This window comes from Megascapheus bottae, chromosome 5, assembly GCF_031878675.1.
Source record: "Megascapheus bottae isolate mThoBot1 chromosome 5, mThoBot2.hap1, whole genome shotgun sequence".
NCBI lineage: Eukaryota > Metazoa > Chordata > Mammalia > Rodentia > Geomyidae > Megascapheus > Megascapheus bottae.
The window spans coordinates 71056057-71079786 of NC_143513.1; the positions used below are offsets into that span (position 1 = coordinate 71056057).

Here is a 23730-nt window from a genome sequence, read left to right on the forward strand (position 1 = left end):
AGAAATATAATGGAAAAAACCCCCATACTTCAGTTATGGTGGACTGGTAATGAGAAGTTATTTTTTGAACAAGATAACAATACTTTAAAGAATGAAATCTACATGATTTGAATAATCTGAAGATTTTTAAAGTAGGTATTTCATATTGTTTATTTGAAGGAATTCTTACATTTTATGTTTTGTTCACTTCAGTTGATGAGAAAGAAAAGGGAACGTGGTGCAGTGGCTCACGCCTGTAATCCTAGCTACTCAGGAGGCTGACATCCGAAGATCGTGGTTCAAAGACATCCCAGGCACTAAAGAACCTGAGAGTCTAAACTCCAGTTAATCACTAGAAAACAGGAAGTGGGGCTGTGGCTCAGGGGTAGGGAAGTAGCCTTGAGCTGAAGAGGTCAGGGACAGCACCCAGGCCTGAGTTCAAACCCCATGACCCACAAAAAAAAAAAAAAGAAAAAAAGAAAGAACAGGGATTGAAACCAAAAGAATCATAGAAAGTACTATGGTTGAGCAAGAGCATGTTACAACCTAACTTTTAGACTCTTAAGTCCATTGATTCTACTTTTTGACTTAGTGAAAGTTTGTAGAAGGTTGCGTTCAGTAAAAAATAGAAATACACATTTTGGTTCCTAAAGATAGCCCATGCTATCCTGCTGCATATTTTGCACTTATATGAGCTCACTTTCATCTCATTCCAAGTAGATTGAGAAATACAGAAGTCCCCAGCGTTAGATAAAGTGTTTGAACTGTTTTCTTCTCTAAGTGGATCCTAGCCCTTTATCTTTGTTTTACCAAATTATATTGGCTCTAGCACTGATAAAATCACCGAGGGGAATTGGTGGAAGTACAGGTTAAATGCCAAAGTTGTAATTAATCGAGATTTCCAAGAAGAAATTTGCCAAGTACCTTCATAAGATATTTTTAAGGAATTTGGTAACCACAGGGTAACAAACACTATAGTGTCCTGTGTTAATACCCTTTTTTTTCTTTTTCTGCAGTTAGTGGTCAATTTCCAGAAACATATGGAAAGAGGCATATATATGGTCCATTTTAGGAATGGCAAAAGAATGATTTTAGGTTGACTTGACAGAAATTAGTTTACTTTTTAGTTTTAGTGTTGTTTTCTGGATATTTGTGTTGAATTATTGATATCCAGAAATCAGAATAGATATGATTATGCATATTTAACTAGCATTTATACCTTTATTTGGAGAATGATATTTTGCATTGTGCTTGCTTGTAACTACCAATAGGTTGTTTACATGCATTTCTGCTTAATTATATTAATTTTAGGATTCTAGTTTTGTATATTATGGTTTTATTAGTTAAGAGCTAATTTATTTACTTAACTAGTTTTTCAGGACTTTGTTAAATTGATTCAGTATTTAGACAACTTGGACTTTATTTGTGTTAGTTAGCTTTCCATCCTTGTAACATGCCTAAGGGATTTCAACTTGTAAGGATGAAAGGTTTTATTTTGGTTCATCATCTCAGAAGTTCATGGTTCCCTGGGCCCTTTGCCTTTGGTTTTTGGTGAGGCAATGAGAGTATGGGATAGAAGTGGCAGCTCACCTCCTGGTGGGCAGGAAATAAAGACAGGAAGGAGCTGAGATCATGCTGTACCTTCAAAAGCCTAACTCTTCTATTGGGCTTCACTTCCTAAAGGTTCCCCAGCTACTACTTCCCAAAAGTACCACAGATTGGGAACCAAGTTTTCAGAACTTTGTAGGAAGAAACTTTCTGATGCATAAATGGACAGGAGTGTAAGTGCCATGTAAATACATTCTCTGTGTGTTCATCATTCTCCTGTAGGCTGGTGTTTTCCAGGTATAGGGAAAGCACCAACGTATTGGAGAAGTAGTATAGTGTAGGCTGTGTTCTATGTCTTTCCAGCTTTGTAAAAGAAAATAGTTTCTTTTTTTCCCCTAATTAAACAATCTAGATTTCAATTGCAGATTTATTTTTCAGATGGAAAGAGTGCTAGTCCTGGGCTTGAGCTCAGGGCTTGAGCACTATCCTTGGACTTTCTCAAGGCTAGAATTCTACCATTTGAACCTCAGCACCATTTTTGGCTTTTTTCTATGTATGTAGTACAGAGGAATTAAACCGGGTCTTCATGCATGCTAGGCAAGCCCTCTACCGCCAGGCCAAACTCCCAGCCCAGGAAAGAGTCCTTTAAAAAATTTTAGTGTGGCCTAGTGGTAGAGGGCTTGCCCAGTATGCTTGAAGCCCTGGATTTGATGCCTTGGTACCATATGAACAGAAGAAGCAGCAAGTGGTGCTGTGGCTCAGGTGGTAGAGTGAGAGCCTTGAGAGAGCTCAAGAACAGTGCCCAGACCCTGAGCTTAAGCCTTAGGACTGGAAAAAATATGTTTGTTAGTTAAAAATTACAAATCTAGGCTTGAGGCAGTTGGAAACTGGGCTTATCAGTTTTAGGTGAAATTGTGCAGGGGAGGAAGACTAGGGAGGAGGGATACCTCCATCGCATATATTTATTTGCCAACAGATTTCTTGTATCTTCTTACAGTTGATGGTTTATGTGTTTACTTTGTTTATAGTGTCTTTTTTATGAATATTTTTATTATAATTCAATGAAATCTCTTTTATATTGTTTTGCTTTGAGAAAAAAATTGAATCCCAGTGTCTTAAAGAGAATTTACTGTTTTCTTCTATAACCTATTGAAGTCCATCAAAAAAATGATATGAACTAGAGATATAATTTAACTGTTCTCTTTACACAATTAATATACTAATAAGAAAGGAGAAAAAAGACAAGGCAAAGAGAAAGAGAAAAAGAAAACTATTTGAACACATGGCCTTTTACTTGCTTAGCTTACTCAACCAGCAATCTACCACGTGAGCCCTGCCTCTAGTCCTGCTTTTTGTTTGTTATTTTGAAGACAAAGTCTCATGGATTTTTCTGCAGTGGGTTACCTTCAACCTCCCTTTTCTGGATCTCGGTCTCTAGAATAGCTGGGATTAGAGGTATGAGTCACTGGCACGTGGTGGGAAAAAAAATTTATTTTTCAATTTTGTAGCCAGTTGGCTTAGACTGTTTACTTAAATCTTTTTCCATTGATTTATAATGCCATTTGTCACATTCCAAGTTTTTACATATGCATGAATCTATTTCCAGATTTTTTAATTTTGTTCAGTTGGATTCATCTATACCTATAACAAAACCATAATACTTTAATTACTATAAGTTTATGTCTTGATAGGAGGTAAAGATGTTCTTCTTGGCATTGTACTTTTCCACAGTAATTTTAGTTTTAGTTTGTAAAATTCTACAAAACGTATGATAGGATTTTCATTACATTTAAGAGAATTACTATGCTAGCAATATTATCTTCATGTAAGTGGACAAGACATGCCTCTCACATACTGAAGCCCTCATTTATGTTCTTCAATAATTTTTAGGAATATGTTACTTAGAGGTAGTGTGTATATTTAATTGGCATTAATATGGGTATCACTTTTTGCAGGCTTTAAAAATAATAGTTCATTATTAATTACAGTTTCTAGTTATTGTTGGCTTATAACATTGTATTAGGTTTTTCCTCTTTTAATTGACTATATTTTTCCTTGAGCTGATACCTAATATTTATCTTATATATCTAGATGGTTTCTCCTGTATTTTCATAAACTACCTTTTCTCATTGCAATATAATTGCTTCTGTTTCTGTGATAGGTCATTCAGTGTAGGGGTTGTGTCTTAAGTATATTTTTTCCTGCCTTTATCTGCCTTTGTGTAGATTACATAGAATTCATACATCATTACCTAAATGGATAACTATGTGAACCTTTATTACTAATATGTGCAGCAAAAGATATTTATTTCCTAGGAGCACTGCTTTGTACTTTTTTCTTTCCATAATTTATAAAATTGTTTATTATATTTAAATAGTTGTACAAAGGAAGTACCATATAACAAAGCAGCTTATGAATACAATGCATCTTGATCAGTGTCACCCCTTCACACATTTTTCATTTTAGCTAATGTTAACTGTACAACGGAGGAATTTCTTTGTGACATCCCTACCTGCTTATGCTTCCAATGTGTCCTAGACAAACTGATGGTCTTTGTCCTACCCCTCTCCTTTACCCTCTACCCTTTTCTGCCCCTAATCATCTCATCTAAATTTTTCTGTTTGCCCCAACCCCTCCATGATACTGTCTTCTAACGTAGCCTGTTTTACTCTCTGGTCTTTTTTTTTCTTTAGTGTGTATTAACTGTACCAAGGGGTTCACCATGGCATTTAGGTGTGCGTTTATTAAATTTTAATCAGAACAACCTTCTCTATTGCTTTCTTTTTCTCTGCTCTACCAACCCCCTACTGATCAACAGCTTTCACTGAAATTCTTTATGCCATCCTCTTCTTTTTAAATGCCAAAGTTCTCTCATGAGTTTTCTTACCTTTTTATGGGTAATATTTAAATGAAGAACATTTACTATGTGCTGATGCCGTTTTAAGTAGGTGAATTTGGTGACTCATTTAATTCTCACAAATGTCAGAGAGAGAGGGAGAGAGAGGGAGGGAGAGAGAGAGACAGGCAGAGAGAGAGACAGGCAGAGAGAGAGAGAGGGATGGAGAGAGAGAGGGATGGAGAGAGGGGGAGAAAGAGAGAGAGAGTTTTTTTAAAATATCTTTCCATTTTACAGTTGATTAGATTTTTTGCATGATCTGGGCAGTTGAAGTTCTAAACAAGCAATGATTTGTCTATCCCAACAACAGAGGTTTTATAGAGGTAGGATTTAAAGTGTTCCTGAAAGGTTGGAAGTATTCTCTTTTCTTTTGTATGTAAGAGTGGAGAGTAGGTAGGGTCTACAATTACTCTTTCACTGAAATTGATATATAAAAATCATATTTTCTTTCCCTGTGGTTATGTGATATTAAATATAAAATCTACTTAAGGAATTTGTAGAACTCAAAGGTAAATCTTTTCTAAAGTGTATTTTAGAAAGTAAAGACAAAGCATTCTAGTCTTTCAAACCCCTTTCCTCCAACAATTCCTTTGGATATGTTTGTCAGAAAATTTTGCATTTTCATTTTAAGGCAGGTGCAGATTCAGATATGTAGTAATTTGATCCCTACTCAGTATAGGTTAATAAACCCAGACTATATAAATCAATGGTTACCCTTTCTTTCTATCCTGTTTCACCAGCAGGCTGGTCTAGTAGCTATTGTCTTCTAGTTGGGAATATTTATTTCTTATTTTGATATGATAACCTTAGCATTGCATAAGATAATTAAATTGTCATGACAGGGACTGTCTGCAAATAGGCCTGGCCTTTTGTTTTTTTCTGCAAGGTAAACAGCTGCTGATGGCTTATGAAAGGCTAAAAGTGATCCAACAAGAAGCCTGTATCCGTCGCATTGAAATCAGAGACTTGATTAATATTGTAGCCTGTAGCTTTGTGATATGTATGGTTTAAATTAGACCTTTGCAGTTATTGTGCTGGGTTGATGCAAGCACATTAATGACATAATTTCTGGTTGCTGCATCACATTTCTGCAGTCTATCCTTTGTATTCCACTCACATTAATTGAAGTAATTTTGCCAGTGAAGCGTGTTTCAAACCTCTGCATTTAAATTGAAATTTTAATTCCCTTATTGTCTTGAAAAGACGGCTGAAGATGCCTTGTTACAGGTTTCATTATCACTCAAAACACTCCAGCTGCTGGTTCTAATGTACAATGACTGATTAATTCTGAGAATAATTATTAATATAAGAATAGCCACTTCTTCCCAGTGGCATGAGCTAACCAGGAAGGTATTTCATGATAGTTAATATTTTTATAAACTTTTTCTCAGGGAAAATTCATATGTAGAAGTCTGCATCATACTAAATTGCACAGAGAGCTTTGAAAACCACTTACACAAGTTCTGATTTATCAGCCCATAGAAGTCAGTTCATAATTGCATTCAATCAGGAGAAACCAAGCTGGTGTGAGTAGTTTTGAAGCACTTTAGCTGACAGTCATAAGACTTGTACACTAAAATGATTTTTTTTATAGCTAAGCCTTCTTGAGATTACAGAGATTTTGAGTGTCTTTTAATCATTTTGTCTTTATATATAGGTCTTAAAGAGAATCCATATCAGTATAGTCAGAGAAGGATGATTATGATAATTGTAATAATAACATATTTATTTAGCTGCCTTCTTTCCAGTGCATCTCAGAGTGCTTTTCTGAGAGAATGGTGTGTTAGAATTATTTGACTTACACTTTCAAAATGGGGCATATCTAGGATAAAGAGAGTGTAGCAGCTATTTAGTCAAATAGAATTCAGCAATAAAAACAAATGCATTTGTAGTGTTCAGTTCATGTTGAGGGTTGTGAATGTCGACAATCATCTGAGTTTGAGTTTGGGTAACTTTATACTGGAACCCCAGCTTTGACTCTTACTAGATGAATTCACTCATAGCTTATAGTTTATATTTGCTGACATTTGGAGTGAAGAATAATGTAATTATATAGCTCCAAAGGTAATTGAAAGCATTAAATGAGATATTAAAACTATACATAAAAGTGTAGGAGCTGGGAGTGTGGCCTAGCATTAGAGTGCTTGCCTGGCATGCATTTAGCTCTGAGTTTGATTCCTCAGAAAAGGCCAGAAGTGATGCTGTGGCTCAATTGGTAGAACGCTAGCCTTGAGAAAGCCCAAGGACAGTGCCCAGGCCCTGAGTTCAAGCTCTAGGACTGGCAAAAAAAAAAAAAAAAAAAAAAAAAAGAGTATTTGTAATAATCATGGTAAGTGCTTTGAAATTTTATGCTTTGGGAATTTTTTTTTTAATTTGCACTGTTAGAAAGGATATGGAAACTGCTTCATTGTTTTTAAAACTGCTCTGGAGATAGACTTATTTTGGGCAAATAAAAGACTTGAAGTAAGACTAGGTTAAGCATTTTTTACTTTCTTTTTAAATTAGTCGAGCCTAGACATTACCTGAATGCAAGACTAGCTTAACACTTCTAAAAAATTATTTTAATTGTACAGGTTTATGACATAGTGTGATAATTATATATAAATATATTACATAAAATGTATAATGATAAAATAAGATTTATTAGCATTTCTGTTTTCTTGAACATTTTTCCACATATTTGATTAGCATACTTAAATTTATGAACTATGTTTCAATATAACAATGAAGGTGTATAATGCATACTCATCAATTCAGAGTAAATAATATTTCTAACTTACTACTATGTGTTTGGCACTTTTGAGTTCCTGTCTTAAAGTTATTAATGAATATATGTATTATATTAATAAAATATATGTTATTGTAAACTCTTATTCTTTGTGCTGTTAACCTGTAGAACTTATTATAACTGTATGTTAATATTAGCTGTATGTTAATATCCTTCTCCTGTCAAACTTCCCAGTCTCTAATAATGCCTTTTGTTTTCAGATTGACTTTGTGTATCCACATATGAAAAAAAAGATATGATATTTGCCTATGACTTGCTTCATTTAAAATAATATTCTCTAGTTCCATTCATTTTGCTGCAAACGATAGGCTATCAATGCTTTTATGGTGGAGTAATATTCTGTTGTGTACTTATACTACATCTCCTTACCCATTGATCCACTGATAAGCATCTAAGTGGATTCTGTATCTCAGCTATTGTGAATAGTAAAACACTTAAGTATGAACAAGGAAGTTCTTTCTCTAATATGCCGAACCTCATTGGCTTAAGATTGATCTATCTATCTATCTATCTATCTATCATCTATCTATAGATAGACAGTCTCAGTATGTTGCTCAAAGCTTTTTGTCTTGGGACCCTGGATTTAAGAGGTCTTCCTCCTTTAGTCTCCTGAGTAGTCTCCTGAACTAAAGGTGCACATCATCATATTGGGTTTATTTCTAGGCTTCTGAGAAAACTATTCTCCACAGTAGGCATGTTAACATTTACTCCTATCTAATATGTATAAGAATATCCTTTTTACATCCTCACCAGTGTTTTTTTAATAATAGGTATTATAACTAGGTGGGTGATAACTCATTGTGGTTTGGCATATTTCCCTAATATTTAATGTTGAACATTTTTCATAAATTTGATATTGAATGCCCCCTCCTCTTTTATTTATTTTCTTTTGTGATGTAGGGGATAAAACCTAGGGCCTCGCACATACTAGAGAAGTAATATGATTTGAGTTAATCTATAAATCTGAATTACCCCTTTTGAAAAATGTGCATTTGTTAGTCATTTTACCTGTTTTTAAATGGGTTATTTGCTTTTTGGTTATTAGTTATAAATTCTTTATATATTCTAGTTATGAATCTTTGATGTACCCGGTGAAGAAGGAATGGTACATATTTTGTTAATTGGTTAAATGATTTGGCATTTAGCATGCTATTTGCTGTTGGTGATTACTTCTGTTATTGGTAGATATTTTCTATGAAGATAGGCTTAACCTTTAAAAAACGTATATATGATAGTGATATGATATATATGACAATGAACAAATAAACTTTTACTCATGGTAAGTATAATGTGGAAATATGCAATTAGAAAGCAGATTGGGAGTACTGGGGGTAGAGTGTGGTTTTGAATTTCCTTATTCCCTCACCCTTAAATCTGATCATTTGGTCAAAATGAGTTAAAAAAAGAAAAGTTATTAAACCTTGGGTGTGTAGTCTAAATTAACTGAGCAGGGTTTTGTCAGTTTTATTTTATCTTACAGATTAAGAGTGCAGAGCTCTGTAGAAACTATTTTTTCATGGTATTCATAGCCTTTTTTTATTTGTGCTTGTTTTCGAAGATGGAGGTTTTTGAAGAGAAGACTGTTTGATAGGTACCTATGTATTTCATTTGGTTTTTCTACTCTTTTATTTTGCTGTTTTATTTGCTATTCATTTGCCTCATAATTTAAAGCCAATAGAACTTCTGTTTTATTGCATTAACCTGATAAAGTTTAGCAATTTTCATTTAGCTTGCTTGGCTGTAGGGCAGTGATTTCCAAACTGCATGTTAGGGGCCTTTCAGGGACTCTAAAGCTTAGACTACATCCCAGACTGACTAAATCAAAATCTTGGAAGGTGGAACACTGACTTCAATAAATTTTGACAGTCTCCAGGTGATGCCAATATGCAGAGAAATTTGAAACTGTTGATGTAGAGTTTAGCTTGTCATTGTCTTATTTTATACTAGCTCTGAGTAGATAGATACCAATTATTTGTGTTTGACACCCATGATGATATTCACATTTGGGTAGAAGTATTGCTTGAAGATTTTTTTTTTCCTGGTCATGGGGCTTGAACTCAGAGCTTGGGTACTGTCTCTGAGTCTCTTTTGTGTTTAAGGATAGTACTCTTCCACTTGAGCCACAGGGCCACTTTTGGCATTTTTGAGTAGTTGATTGGAGATAAGAGACTTTTCTGCCCAGTCTGGCTTTGAACTGTGATCCCCAGATCTCAGCATCCTGAATAGCTGAGATTACAGGTGTGAGCCATTGAGCACTTGGCTTTGAAGATGCTTCATTGCAATTCTGTACTGTACAGAATGGTTAGTATTTGGTTTTAATTCAGATCTCTAGCCGAATCCTTGGTCAAAATAAGCTTTGTTTCATAATTCAGCTAAATGATTCTGAAGGTTAGATGATTTGGAACTCTTACAGCTGTTGTCTTGATGATAAGATTCTTGTTTCTTTACTGTTTGTCCTCCTCTTCCTTACTGCAGAATCTTCATAAATTAGGACCCACATTTATGAATTGACAAATGATGGTTGTTTGCTTTGTGGGAAAGTGGAAGCAAAATGTTTTTTTTTTAAATTTTCTATATATTTTTATTGTAATTAATAGAAGGGTTATATTATATTTACCAAATAGAAAGTGCATTACTTCACAAACATTGATACCCTTTCTCATGTCATGGTCGCCATTTACCTCCCCCTGCACTCCCCGCACGCTCATCTTGATTTGCCCCTTCCCTATACAATTTCAAATAACCAATTAAGCATATATATATAATATATCAGATAACAAGGTAAAATATTCTAACAATATGAGATAAGCAAGGGACAGCAAAAGAGATGAGAGGTAACATAGTACATTAAGGACAACAATCACTCATTCTATGGCTTTTGTTTCTATATCCTGGAGGTCCTTACGCAAAATGGTTTTAAATGTAAGAAGTTTTAGCTTTGATTCAACAACTCACCAGTGTGATCTTAAGTAATTACGTTCTTTACTGTTTACAGTGTCCTTATTTATAAAGAAGATATACATATATTATTGAATGATTATGAGACTGTAAGTGAGCTTTTTTATGGAAAAATATAAAGCAGTAAACAAATTAAAAATAGTGTAGGCACCATTGTCATCACCATTTATCTAGTGCCAGGAAAAAGAAAATGGAAGAAGGAGTCTTGGGCTTGTTCATATTGAGCAGCATTTCCAGTCTTGGGCCTCTGTTACTAATGTATATATGTATATGCATTGCTTAGGATCTTGATCAAGAATAATACTCAAGTCAGGAAAATGGAACCCTTGCATACTTTTAATGGAAAAATAAGTCACTCTGGCCCCTATGGAAATCAGTACAGAGGTGCTTCACAAAATTAAAAATGCAATTCAGCTATATAATTCCTAGGGAAATACCCAAAGGAATCAAAGCCAGCATAGAGTATAGGCAGTGTTTCTTCCAGGTTTATTGCAACAAATTCATCATAGACTAGTTCTCAAATCAGCCTAGGGTGCTTATCAGTAGATGGATAGATAAAGAAAATGTTATACATACACACACACACATATATATATATATATGTTTGTATATGTATGTGTAGGTGTATTGATGTGTCTGTGTGTTAACATACAATGGTGTCTTATGTACCATTAAAGAATGGTTGTTTACAAGAGCATGGATGGAACTAGAGATCCTCATGTGAAGCAAAATAATCCAGACTCTGAAAGACAAATAGCAGACTTTCTGTCACATGTGAAATCTGAAAACAAACGAAACTATGTAACATAAAAAGGGAGTCTAATGGGGATTGAATAGAATTTTATACATGTATGAAAACATCATACTGAAATACATTATTATTATTTGTTTTTTTGTAGGTCTGGGGCTTGGACTCTGGGCCTGGGCACTGTCCTTGAACTCGTCAGTTCAAGGCTACCACCCTTCTCCTTGAGCCACAGTACTACTTCTAATGGTTAGTTGGAGATAAGAGTCTCATGCTCTTTAGTGCCCTGGCTGGCTTTGAACCACGATCCTCAGATCTCAGCCTTCTGAGTAACTAGGATTACAGGCGTGAGCCCCTGCTCCCAGTGAAACACATTATTTTGTAAAATAAAAAAATAGGGGCCAGGAGATTCCACCTCACTCCAGTTAGAATGTCCATTATCAAGAAATCTAATAGCAACAGATGCTAGCCAGGAGGGATTGCTACCACATTGTTGGTGGGAATGTAAACTTCTTCAACCACTCTGGAAAGCAGTATGGTGATGGCTCACGCCTGTAATCCTAGCTACTCAGGAAGCTGAAATCTGAGGCTCAAGGTTGAAAGCCAGCCCGGGCAATACAAAGCTGAGATACTCTTATCTCCAATTAATCTTTAGAAAATGGGAAGTGGGGCTTGGCTCCAGGGTTAACATGGTAGCCTTGAGCTGAAGAGCTCAGGACAGTGCCCAGGCCGAGACTAAACATGGAGTTCCCCTATGACTCAGCAATTCTACTCCTTGAAATTTACCCAACCGTCCAGAAACAAGGACATACTGAAGCCACTAGCACAGTGATGTTCATTGCAGCACTATTTACCATAGCAAACATGGAATCAACCCCGATGCCCCTCAGTAGATGATTGGATCAGGAAGATGTGGTCCTGATACACAATGGAATTCTATGCTGCCATCAGAAAGAATGACATTTGGAAGGAAATGGAAAGACTTGGAAAAAATCTTAAGTGAAGTAAGCCAGACCCAAAGGATCATAGGCTCAATGGTTTCCCTCATTTGTAATAATTAGTAAACATCTAGGACTCTCCTAGCAGAGGATTACAATAGTGTAAAACCTAGGTTCATAAGGTCATATAGGATGAGGCTAAATGAAAGGAACTCTAGGATATGGAAACAAGTGCTTTATCTTGTGTGATTGTTGTTGTTAATGTACAGTTATTTCTCTTCTCTTTTTTTGCCCTTATGTTTAATCTCATATTGTTACTGTATCTGACTTTGTTACCTGGTATATTGTATATATATATATATATATTTATATGTCTGTTTATTTGAAATAGGAAAGGGTAGGGAAGAAACAAGATTGGGAGGAGGTGGGGAGGAAAATGGGGACAAAAGCATGAGAAGGGGTATCAAGGTGTAAGTAGTAATGTACTCATTACCTGAGGAATATAACTGTAACCCCACTATACATTACCCTGACAATAAAAAATAAAAAAATTGTGTCCAGGAGTTTGTCCTAGTGGTAGGTAAGTTGCTTGCCTATCATGCATGAAGACTCAGGTTCGATTCCTCAGTACCACAGACATAGGAAAAGCCAGAAGTGGTGCTGTGGCTCAAGTGTTAGAGCTCTAGCCTTGAGAAAGCACAAGGACAGTGCTAAGGCCCTGAGTTCAAGCCCCAGGACTGGCAAAAAAAAATAGTACCCTAGTTTTTGCTGTCTTTTATGGTATTTCTGACTTCAACTTCACATATGGGTTGATCATATATGATCAGGTTTTTAATTGATCTGTCTTTGGCTAGATGGGAATCGATGTGCCAATTGTAGCAGTAATAACCTGGTATTGATAGGAGCCTTCTGTCTTCACTTGATGGTGGTCTAAGAATGCCCAATCGTAGCTTTTGTGTACTTAGTAGGACAGGAGGAGCTTGCTAAAGACTCTGTTTCCTTGAAGGTTCATTCCAATCCTAATTACTTACCTTGCTCTTAAAATGAATAGTCTTCTTCCACTCATGTTCTATTATGGGTTTTTAAGAGTTCATATTAGTAAAGAGCTATATAAGTGCTGAACATTTGTAATGACTTTGGGGCACTTGCTGAATGTGGGTGAAATTGTCCTGATTTAAGTATGAATTTGAAGTGATTCTCATAGACCTCCTTTGCCAACTCTTAAGAAGACAGTTGTTTTAAAACTTTTTCTTGATAAATAAGATGATGGAGTAAATGACTTTGAGATGCTTGTTGAATAAAAATGTCTTTTCTGATAGCCTCTTGAATTTTGGAGGAGAAATCTAGGTTTTAATCTTAATAGAGTACTGACAAGACCTGCAAATTGAAGGGACCATGTGGCTTGGAAAAAGGAAGCATTTTTTCCCCCCAGAATTTCTGAAAGCAGTTTATAATATATATCTTTGCCATAAGACATTATAGATAGTTTAATTCCCTCATGAAAATAATTGGGAACAGATCTATTTTAAGAGTTCAGATAAATGAGAATCTCAATTTGCTGTTATACCTTAGAACCTCTAAATATGTGCATAACTTCAGGCTTTGAATTCTATTTGTAGGATTTTTTGTTAAAGGAAGAAATAGTGTTTTGATTATTCTGTGTTTAGAATACTGCAATAAGAATTATAAAGGTAAAAACAGTAATAAGTTGAAATGCAGAGAGTGTAGGCTCTTTGAACACAAAACCATGTATTTTGGGAATGGACAAATGTTGCCAATGTATTGCCAAGTGAAAAGGTGTATTTAAAATATTTCATTATTATTATTGCCAAAATTATTGGAAAGATAATTGAGTGAGGTTAAAATATTATAAATTATTAGATCTGATGAATGAAGATATACATGTTTTCTTTTCCTCTGTAAATTTGTGTCTTTTATGTATTCTTAGTTAAGCATGTATTCTAGGAATTTGGAACAAAAATTAAGTTTAAAAAAATTTAATTGTAAGCATTGGCTTTTTTCTTTTAACTTTGCAAAATTGAGGTGGAATCCAAATCTCTTTTTTTCTTTCATATATTTTTTAAATTGTAATTAATAGAGGGGCTACAGTTACGATCACCAGACATCGGTACCCCTTCACACACATTGGTACCCCTTCTCATGCTTTGTCCTCACCACCCTTCCTTTACCCCTCCCCTCATTTTGTTTTCCCCCCTTCCCTTTCCTATTTCAAATAAACAAACATATACAGTATGCCAGATAACAAGGTAAGATACTGTAACAATATGAGAATAACCAAGGGACAACAAAAGAGATGAGAAATAACAGTACATTAAGAGCAACATGCATACATTGTAAAGCTCTTGTTTCCATATCCTGGAGGTTCTTTCATTTAGCCTTATCCTATATTCCTATATGGCCTTATGTATCTAGGTTTTGTGCTATTGTAATCCTCTGCTGAGAGAGCCCAACCCTTGACCACTTTTAGAGATCTTATACAGTACAAGTTCATCTCTGACTATAATTTTGTATATTTTAGGCTAATGGAATATCTTAGATGACCGGGATGCCCCTACTTTAGTAAGAAACAAATGGTGACTTTTGTTTTAATAAAATATTGAAATTACTTGTGGTAGCATGCCATATCTGAAAAGAAGTGGTGGAACAAACAGAGCTTAAGAATAGCACAATAAAATGGTACGCTTTTAGAACAAGTCTTTTTTAATATCTGTAATGGGATGAGATCTTTGATGAAGTTGGAACTATTTGGTCTCTTGAATGTTATTGTGTAAAATAGATTTGAAGATGCTTTAAAAAGTAATTCACTAGTAAAAGGCTCTTTTCTTTGACAGCATTTTATTTTACAGACTTCCCTTCATCCATTTATCAATAACTTCATCTCATTTGCTTTATCCTGTAAATTCCATTATCTCCTGGGCAGTGTATGGCTTTAAACCCTTAGTACCTAATATCTTCTCATTTACATTGACACATGCTTGACCTCAGCCCTTCTCTCTTTGTTAATGCATCAACAAGCACTGAGATCTCTCTGGAGCATTATCATTTGGCTGTTAGCTCAACTAATAACAACCCTTCATTTGGGCTGATGAAAGTTTATTAAATAAAAGCATGCAATAACCCTACCCTTAATGAAGGGAGACTGGAAGTAGACAGCTTCCTGCTTCTAATGGTGAGGAGCCCTGGCTGAGTCTGCATTATAGGTATTGGGTTTCCTGAAGGAGATGGGGCACCTGAATGGGTCTGATCAATATTATATTATCAGACTGATTTAAGAATGGGCAGTTTTGATTGTCCATTTGATCAGTGTTGATTAGCATACAGGCTGTAGAGTTGGGAAAAAGGTGATCTTGCTCCAGGCACTTGGCCTTGCTCTGTGATCTAGCTATTTTTTTTTCTTGGGGAGCCCAGCTTAAGTATCAGATTGTCAGTAGCCTCCAGGCCTTCAGACTCTAGCAAGGCTGAGACAAAAAACAAACAAAAAAACCATCTCCTTAGTTGTCTTCAGTAAAGCTAGGATCAGAGATTGTTTTTCCTATAGATCCCCTAGGAATCTAATAAACCTTTGGCTATAGTCCAGAGCTTTGAATGTATTCTCTTTATTCTTCTTTACATGTCCTTCTCTCCCTTCACACCCTAAGATTTTTTCCATATTTTTTATTGTAATTAATAGAGGAGTTACAGTTATATTCGTCAGATAGAAGGAGCATTACTTCGCACACATTGATACCCCTTCTCATGTTTTTGTCCCCATTTCCCTTCCCCTACCCCTCTTCTCATCTTGTTTTCCCCCTTTCTTTCCTATATCAAATAAACTTATGTACAATATACCAGATTGCAGGGTAAGATACTGTAACAATATTAGAACAACCAAAGGACAACAAAATATTTTTTGCATAAACATTATTCTAGCCTCTGGTAACCCCTTCCCCCAGTCACGCTGTAAGCAAAAATTAAAGTACTACTGAGTTCATGTCCAACTACTGGGATTTTTGTGAACATTGGTTCACTTGCTTGTACTTTTATGTCATTTACAGATAATATGGTATTATATTTTCTTAGTAAAGTTGTTCTCAATTTATATGATGCAGTTAAATATTCAGAGTTCTCTATAATCCATAGTGTTTTGCATGAGTGTTGTGATGTCCCAGATTTATGAAAGCTTTTGACTTATCCCTAAACTATTGAGTGTCAACTTTAGAGAGTGAATCTCTAAAGAAAGGAATTTATGTAGAAAGAAACAGAGGATTACAGTCCAGGGTAGTATATGTGATATGACAAAATCGTAGGCACTTCCAAGAGGTAGTGGAAGATGAATTTTTGAAAGTAAAATGAGTAAGGTTATGCATTGTTTTGAAACAGTAATTGTTAATTACAAAGATAAGTAGCAAGAGTGTTGCCAGTCCAGATATAAAATAGGGTACCTGCTGGGAAAGTGTCCTTTTAGAAGTATTCTTTGCATAACTGCTGTGACTTTGGAGCAAGGTTGTGTTTTTCGATCTCTAATAGTTAATACCAAGCAGGAAAGTCTGAGACTGTCTCCTTTTTTTCTGCCTACTCATTTTCAGTTGAAGTTTTCTATAAGTGACTTCATTTTGATTCTGACATTTTCACAGGTTAAGCTATGCAAGGTAGCCAATATTTGGTCATTTTCAACCTACAAATTTTTTTTTGTATAGTTGAAATTAATACATGAAGACATGCAGTGTTTATTATCTTTCTTAGCTCTTCTCTGCTTAGATGTGGTCTGATTCACTGTTTCACAGAGAAGGTAGAGGCTTCTTGTGCATACCTGGGGCTTCCTGTGCTTGGAAGAAGGCACATTGTGTAGAGGGTAATCTAGAAGATACGGACCTGAAGTCACTGGTGATTGTCATACAACATTCACGGGCAGAGAAGTAGCAAGCAGATCTGAACACTAAGTTGATCATAGATGAAGGTTGTTTTAGAGTTTCATTAAGACTATTCAGAAAGGTTGCTAGTTTAACTTATTTATTATATATACCGAGAAAGGAAAGAAGTATCAGTTCTCTAGAGCAGTAAAATTTCATTTTTACAGTTTCATTCATAGACTGGGCACTGGTGCTCAGACTTTAACCCTACCTACTCAGGAGACTGAGATCTGAGAATCACGGTTTGAAGCCAGCCCAGGCAGTAAAGGCCATGAGACCTTTATCTCCAAACAACTACCTAAAAAGTACTAGTGGAACTGTGGCTCAAAGTGATTGAGTGCTAGACTGAAGCAAAAAAACCCAGACAGTGCTTGCACCCCGAATTTACCCCTACAGTAACAAAAACAAAAACAAAAACAAACCCTACCCCAAACCAAAAACATCTATAAACTAGAACCTTGATACCTTTTCAGAATGGTTATGTTATCTTAAAAATGCTCTTTTTTTAAAAAAAAATTGTTTTTTATTATCAGGGTAATATATAGAGGGGTTATAGTTAAGTTTGCCAGGTAGTAAGTAGGTGCATTGCTTCTCACACATTGATACCCCTTCTCATACTTTTGTCCCCATTTCCCTCCCCCCAGTTTTTTTTTTTCCTATGTACGTGGTGCGGAGGAATCGAACCCGGGTCTTTGTACATGCTAGGCAAGCACTCTACCACTAGGCAAAACTCCAGCCCGTTAATATATTTATTGATAGTGGCCATTCTAATTGGAATGAGTTGGAATCTCAGAGTTGTTTTGATTTGTTTTTCTTTTATGGCCAGAGATGTCAAGCATTTCTTCATGTGTCTATAGGTTAAAAATGTTCTTTTTATGGAGGACTTATTGACCTGTTTTAATAAGGTAAGTGTTAAAACGTTTTAGAACTGTACAATTACCACAGTCTTGAATGAAACATTTTTCTGACTCAATTATGGCTTTCTTCTTGATTCTACACTTATTTTCTTCTAGATTATTGTTGTCAGTATATGCTTTTCATTATCTAGCTAATGGTTTGGTTGACAGACTGGTTTATTGTTTACTTAATACACATACATGCATTTTAGTAACAGTTGGTAATGTCATTTATCCTTGTGATCTCACCTTCCCCCCCAGGAAAAGTAAAAAGTGACAGTAGTTTTTGTCTTATTAAATAATATTTTTTCAAACAGTTGCTGAGAATGCCCAACTTTGTTTCTCCAAAATATTCCATTGATTCATGACAGCCCCAAATTAGACCTTTTATCATAAAGCTTCAGTTCAACTGGTTGAAGAGAAGCATTTAAGTATGAAATTGTCATTTCCTGTTCTTTGCTATCAAAAAAAGTTGAGAAATGAAATTTGGGAAAGAACTTATGGGTGTGGTTGTTCCTAATTATAAGATTTTCCATTGTTGTAAATTTATATTTCAACTTGAGACAAGCATTGTAAAAGTCTCTATCATATACATTTTTTTTAATCTTTTTTTTTTTTTTGGTACTGGGGATCCAACTCAGGACGTTGTACTTGCTAGGCGAGCGCTTTGCCACTGAGCTACATTTAAATGTACATTTTAAATGTACATTTGATTGTTTTTTGTTACAAAGACTTTTTTTTTGTCAGAATTTATGCTTTCTTATACGGATAAGCTTCTAAATAGCAAATCTGCTTTTTTTTCCAGTATTATATATTAAAACATTTTGAGAATGTTTGCTTATCTTCCTAATCCTAGAGGAAATATTTGTTTTCAGCTCTAAGCCAGATTGTTGTTATCTGTCTGTGCAGTGTCTAACTGTGTTCAGAACATTAATTATGTTAGATGATAATGGTAAATAAGTATTCTGTGAAAAAATTCTCTATTTTCTGCAGTGTTTATTTTAGTACATAGATGTGAGAAAAATCTCAAATGCAGTTAATTGATTCATATAGTTGTGTAGTAATCTCCCTTGAAGACATAGCGTGGCATATAGTGTGACATAGTGTGGCATATAGGAACCACCGGTGGTTCATATTGAAGATCATTTGGGGAGTTGAATGTGTGGTATTTGTTTTGTGAATGGATTCCATAAATGGCACTGACCAATTCACTGTGCTCTGTATGTAGTCTCTTTGATCTTTAATCTGCTATGGCTCCTAATTTTAATACTTAAGGCTTGTGACAGTTGTTGATTGTCATACTTATGAACCAACTTTTGATAACTTCTATTACCTTACATTAGTTATGCAAAGGGATTTCATTGTTACATTTCTGTACATTTACAGCATATTCCAACCAATGTCACTGCCTCTATCACTCCTTTTGCTCTTCACCCCTGGTAATTTCTTATAGCAAGTGACCTGTCTGAAGCCTTTTGTTGCTTTCTGCTTTAATCCAATAGCATTTCATCAATACTTGCAGATTTATCGAAGTGTTATTCAAAAAGTACTCTATTGTCATAAAATTGGGGAAATCCAAATGTTAAGATCTAGATCTTGAATTTCCCCAGACGCACATATTTAAAGGTGGGAAGATGATCTGGATTGCAACTCTACAATTTTTGTTTCCCCTTATCATGACATGTCAGGTGTACATCACATAACCATTGTGTTTCTTCTACAGCTTGGAATGACAGGCTCATGCCACCATATCCAGCCATTGACTGAGACAGAGTCTTGCCAACATTTATGCTCTGGCTGACTTTGAACCCCTGTCCCTTGATCTCTCCCTTCCAAGCTACTAGGATTACAGGCTTGAGCTACTGTACCTAGCTATTTTTTCATTCTCGTAAATATCTTGTTTCTCTCGGGTATTTTTGTCCCTAGGCTGGAAAGCTGAATGATAGATGCAGTGAAATAATTTACAAAATAATTATCTTACATATATTAGAAATAATCTTTGCTTAGTTAGGCTAGAGCTCTACCACTTGAGCTGCAGCACCATTTCCGGCTTTTTCTATGTATATGTGGTACCAAGGAATTGAACCCAGGTCTTCGTGCATGCTAGGCAGGCACTATACCACTAGGCCAAAGTCCCAGCCCTTTAAGGTATATTTTTAAGTAAAGCTCATTTAGTGATTTCTAGTAAATTCCAATACTTGGAAAGACTTAGGAAATACTGGAAAGGAAGATGCTGCAGTACAATAGAGTTGATCACCAGTGTTGGGTTGTTGATTACCTCTTGAAAGTTTTATGTGCACATGTTATGGTACTGGCCACTTATGACTAGACAAGAAAGATGTCAGATTGTTAAGCTGATGTTCTAAAGTTCAGATGTTGCATTAGTAACAATTTTTCTTTAAATCAGCTTAAGTACCATTTTATAAGGTTAGGATGAAGCAAATGGTGCCCTTGCCTACCTTTCATAATACTAGGTAAGTGTACTTTTAATTAATGAAAGCTAGAAAACAAGTACTGTATTTTCTTATAGAAATAAGAAGCTAATTTCTATTTTCTTTTGAGGCAAGATTTTCACTTTATTCTCTCTCTCTGTCACACACACACTATTGTGCTTGTAGTTTGGGTCAGAATGTTTTTGTTTTGTTTTGAATGAGCATGGTGGTTTGGTAAAAGAAAGAACAGTTGTTGAAATAATGCATTAAAGCACTAGATAGGTTCTTTTTATGGTAGTTACTATTTTCTGAACACTTAGTATGTGCAGGCTTAAGTGTTTTATTTGAGTTTCAGACACATTTTGATTAGGTGGTTTTGAAAATTGACATTGTCATGTAATTTTTATTTGGAATGTGAATGTTTGGGTTAAAAATCTTCATGCAAATTCCTGCAAACAAATCAAGTGTGGATGTACAGTGGGTGGTTTTTAAGCTTAAACATCTCAGCTGGATTTAATTACCTTAAGGGATAAGGCTTCATGATGGGCCAGTGGTTTGCCAAATTATTTTTCATTTTCTAGATCTCGGTGTCACTGAAGGTTAATGCATCCTCTTTTCTTCACTAGAGATCTGAGTTAAAATCCATTTTAGGCCATAAGTGTAAATGAATTTGTTGTTGTTTTTCCTCCTTGGGGACATGTTGGTCATTTTGTGAAACTGTTTTTCCATTTGGAATTGCTGGCTTCTTGCATATAGCCCAGGGGCTGTTGTGGCAGGGCAGTTGCAAGTCAGTGTGAAAATGAACTGGCAGGCATCAGAGGGCAGAGCTGGCCCACGGCTTGTCACTCTTCCATTCCTCAACTCTTTCTTGCTTAACTTAAGGAACTTACTTTGCTACTGACATTTGATTATAGTGTATCACAATGTACGTGATGTGTTTGGCGGTAAGACATTGCACTTTTTTTTTTTAAAGCATTTCAGTCTGGTTTGAATTTTTCTTCCTTCCTTTCTTTTTTTCTTTTCTTTTGCCAGTTCTGGCCTTGAGCTGTTCTTGGGTTTTCTCAAGGCTAGGGCTTTACCACTTGAGCCATAGCACCATTTCTGTCATTTTCTATGCATGTGGTACTGAGGAATTAAACCCGGGTCTTCGTGCATGCTAAGCAAGCACTCTACCACTAGGCAAAACTCCCATCTCTCTGGTTTTTATTTGACCCCTAAATTTCTCGATGACTTCTTAATCTATTGTGGATTTGTGGTCAACATTATTGATAATGTGATTCATGGCTTTCCCTATCTGTGAGTCTTGTATTAGTGGTTTTTCTTGAGGGCTTGTTTGTATCTATAGTTGTGTCTTGACAGTTTTACCCAGAGTAGGTAGTTATTGCCATTTCCCTTGAAATGAGAGTTAGACACCCCTTTCCCCCTGCCCAGAGTCTAGAAGTTTTATTAGGTCCAGACATGGTGAAGGACAAAGGAAGTTATTACATTGCAGACATGGGAAGACAGCAGAAATTCAGTACATTTTCAACCATTTTCAGGGGTACAGGCATTGGCTCAGGTTAAATAGAATGGGGAGTAGGTGATAAGAAGGATCTGTGTAGTTAAAAATCATATATGCATGGCCTGACTGACCATTAGTCTTTGTCTCTGGAGGTATTCTGGAAAAGTTTTATTTTTTATTATTGGGGAAGAGCAGGAATAAGTTTCCTGGTGGGTGATCTCCTGAGCTTTTGGTCGTTTTCTTTGAAGACTATAAGAATATGTCAGTGCCTGTTTGAAGATACTTATTGGCGATAAAGTGACTGCAGAGGGGAATGGCTCAGATCGGATCCACGAGGCCAGATGAAAAGGATAGGGAGGACGGGGACAAATGCCTAGTTAATTCACAAGGTCCACCAAAAGTTTATTTCAAGTTGCCTCTTACATTACCCACTAGTGAGTATTTAGAACCACAACCTAAGGAGGTAATAACAATAGGTCTTAGTTTCTTTGGGAAGTGATTTTCCTTTGGCTAGTAATTACCTATTTTGTTATCTTTTTAATGCTTTAAAATATTTATATTATTTTTAAGTAGTTGTACAGAGGAGTTGCCATTCAACAATGCAGTTAATGAATACAGAGCATCTTGATAAATGTCACTTTTTCAACATTCTCACCCACCCCTACCAACCCACTCCTTCCCTCACTTTCCTTAATTTTGTAATTTATTTATTGATTTTTTTCTTTGCCAGTTAACAAAGCTGTTTATTATGTGTACAATGCATCTTGATCAGTGTCATCCTTCTGACATTTTCACCCCCTTCAACATACCCTTTCCTTTATTTTTCTTAATTTTGTGGTACATTCAGTGAATTCTTGCCTGCATTCTTTCCACTTCCGCTTTCATTCTTCTTCCGCTCTTTGCTTGGCCATACTCTTCCATCTTGCAGTTAGCAATTTCCTGGTATTTATTTTGTTGGGCTTTGACTTAGTCTTTTTTTTTTTTTTTGCCAGTCCTGAGAACTGTCCTTGGACTTTTTCAAGGCTAGAGCTCTACCACTTGATTGAACCTTAGCACCACTTCCGGCTTTTTTCTATGTCTGTAGTACTGAGGAACCCTGGTCTTCGTGCAAGCACTCTACCACTAGGCCAAATTCCTGGCCTCTTGACTTAGTCTTTCTAAAGCATTATATTGTTTGTGAGCTCTCCATAGAGTCTGTTATATTTCAGTTCATGCCTTTTTTTAAGGTCTTTATGTTGTTCTGTCCACCTTGTTTTTTTCCCATTCAAGTAATAGTACCTATATACTTTACCTTTCTTTAAAAGATATAAAAGATCTATCTATAAACACACAGACATATATACATATATATACACACACAGAGACACAGTTTTTACACATGTACAAATGAGATAATATCATACATACTTTTTTCCTTTTTGTAGTTAACACTTTGAACCTAAAAATTAGTGACTTTAGGTTCCTAGAATCTTTCATCTTTCTCTTTACTGTAGGCATCCAACTTTGATTCATCCAACTTTTTCTTTTTAAAAATTTCTCAAGCCACTTCACACCAGGAGTGCCTCTCTGTAGTTTTTCTTCTATTACCATTCAAATTCTATTTCTTCTATCACGTTAGGCCAGAAAGAGGTGACGATTGCTATTTTCAACCTATAGTATCAAGGTACAAAAAAAAGTCATACCACTGTGTGTTTTGTACATGAGAAAATGTGGGAGCCCAGTTCTATAGAAAAATAGGTTCACACTAACCAGGCTCTTTTTGGGTCACCAGGAGAATTAACTGTTAAGCCATTCATTCGGGCTCATTTAGGTTTAGGTTTAGAAGGCTCACTTTGATTAAAAGTTGATTTAAACTATTCTAATGTAGGATTCTTGAAATAGTAATGACATATTAACTAGGGAGGTTTCTTTACTAATGTCTTTTGACAAGCAGTGTGTGTGTGTGTGTGTGTGTGTGTGTGTGTAAATAAATGGAATTTGCAGCCTTTTTATGATACTTTACATATCTTTATGTTTATCTTTTTGAATGTTTTTAAAATCTTTTATCTACTTAATCTTTATCTATTTATCTTTATTTGGTTATTTATCTATTTTTTTGTTTGTTTGGTCATGGGACCTGAACTCTGGGCCTGGGCATTG

The 23730-nt window shown here is 35.5% G+C and overlaps 1 protein-coding gene across 1 annotated transcript in view; it reads left to right on the forward strand.

Annotated features, from left to right (window-relative positions):
- Positions 1-23730, forward strand: part of Exoc4 (exocyst complex component 4) — a 662437-nt gene that overhangs the window by 32124 nt on the left and 606583 nt on the right. The gene's annotated exons all lie outside the window — the stretch shown is intronic.